Raw genomic sequence first — 2,260 nt, forward strand, 5'->3', positions numbered from 1 at the left:
ATAGTTGTTATAATTTTTTTTTTTTGGCAGCAATAACGTATGATTGAATTGCTGGATTGTTTGTAAAGCCTAACGTAGCTCTCAAGAAATGAACCAGCTGGCTGGCAAAGAAGACAAACTATATAAAGGGGACAACCTCTTCAATCTATAATAAATCAAAATTCATCCTGTCAAAATCATATATATAGTGTGATCTTATGATTACGTGACTTTATATGGAGGGGTCGCAATTCAAATCCAATCTTAGCGTGTGTATGTCTGTATATATACAAGTAGAATTATTTTTCACACGACGTTAGGATTATCTATAAAAGTAAATTAATTATAGTTAGTTATATTACATAAAATAATAAACAAATGACACAAAATAAATAATAAAAAATTAAACATCAATAAATCACATAAATTGATTATTATCCTTTTCTCTATATAAATTGATTATTATCCTTTTCTCTATATAGGAGACAATAATGTTATTTGGCCAACAAATATTATCATTTTGACAAACAATAATTTATATCATATTTATAAAAATTTGCACACATGAAACATATATTTTACATCTATATTTATTAGAGTTTATGGTATATATAAATTAAGAGTAAATAACTTTTTCAGCCTCTGTCTTTTTTTAAAATTGACAAGTCGTCCCCTAACCTTTAACAAATGACAAATCGACCCCTGTCTATTTCTTTCGTTAGACACATCGACCCTTCTGTGGCCAATAGACAAGGATTAATGTGTCTAACGGAAGAAATCGACAGAGACCGATTTATCTAATGAAAGGATTGATGTGTCTAACGGAAAAAATAAATAGAGACCAATTTATTATTTTTAAACGTTGAGAGGGCGACTTGTTAATTTTCAAAAAAGACAAGGTCAAGAAAGATATTTACTCATAAATTAACACATATTGCGTCCACATTTATTAAAGTTTGTACATATACATTAGTACAATTTATTTGTTGAATATAATTTGATTTGTGCTAAAATTATTAAAAACTGCTAGCTCCAGAATTTTCTGTTAGGAAATTAAGTTCAACGATTTAGTTATTAACTAATTAGCTAGTATTGCAAATGTAATTATCAATATTTATTATTTTTATTGAATTAACTTTTTTTTTATTTACATACTAAATTAAGTTTAAACAAATAATATATAATTTTAAAAAATATTTATAGCCTTATGGGGTACCTTCTACCTGGGTCCGTCCGTGTCCGATGATAATTTTGGGTGGAAACAAAAAATGAAAGAAACATTAGAATGGGGATATGGTTCAGCATGTGATGTGATAGTGCTCACACCGAATAAGACAAGGTCCACTTGTCCAAAATGCATGTTAGTGGTTGTGAGAAAAATACACAAAAGAAGAAGATATTAACTATGATTTAAAATGCTTTCTGGATCTGAACTGGTTTAACTTTTGCTTTTGGAAAAAAAAAAAGTTATTTTAGATTTGTGATCAAGAATTATAGTCATGTTTTACATATGTACATGCATGACACAAGGCAAAAAAAATAAGCCATTTTGGATAGTTGTTCATTATTAGTAAATATGGTTGTTGCAACTTGTAATGTCTCGCTCTACTTTATTTAATTTGATCTTTTAAAAAAATTTGCTTTACAAAGTTCAGCTGCACTACATCACACAAAGTGATGCGTGTGTCAATTTGAGATTAACTTGAAACATGAATAAATTTCATGAAATCAATTTTGTGCGGAATAATGATTTAATTTGTTACTCAATAAGAATTAATTCCAACTTAATTACTCGATGAATTATAAATACTAAAATCTTATTTATCATTCATTTTTGAAACTCGAACCAAGAACTTTGTGCAAAAACTTTATCATTTTTGCCACTAAACCAGACATTCTTCTACAAATATTAAACATTAATTTTTATTTTTCAATAAATATTGTATTATAATTTTATATATTTATTTAATTATTACCAAATTAAACGATTCGACTACTGATCCATCAGTTGAATCACTACCCAATGACCTAATAATTTTACCGGGTTGATTACCGGTTCGATTTTGATAACTATGCTTCTAATCAATAATTTTATTAGTCATCACTCACCACCATTATTGATTTAATGATCAAACAATCATAGCATTAATGATATGATATTCTTCAATCCCGTAATATCGATATAAAGTATTTTTTATTTCTCAATAAAAAAGAATTCATTAAGTTCCATCTCATATCTTATGTTTTTATATTTTTATTCTAATATTTTATATTCATAATA

This window comes from Arachis ipaensis, chromosome B06 (assembly GCF_000816755.2).
Source record: "Arachis ipaensis cultivar K30076 chromosome B06, Araip1.1, whole genome shotgun sequence".
In the NCBI taxonomy this organism is placed as follows: Eukaryota; Viridiplantae; Streptophyta; class Magnoliopsida; order Fabales; family Fabaceae; genus Arachis; species Arachis ipaensis.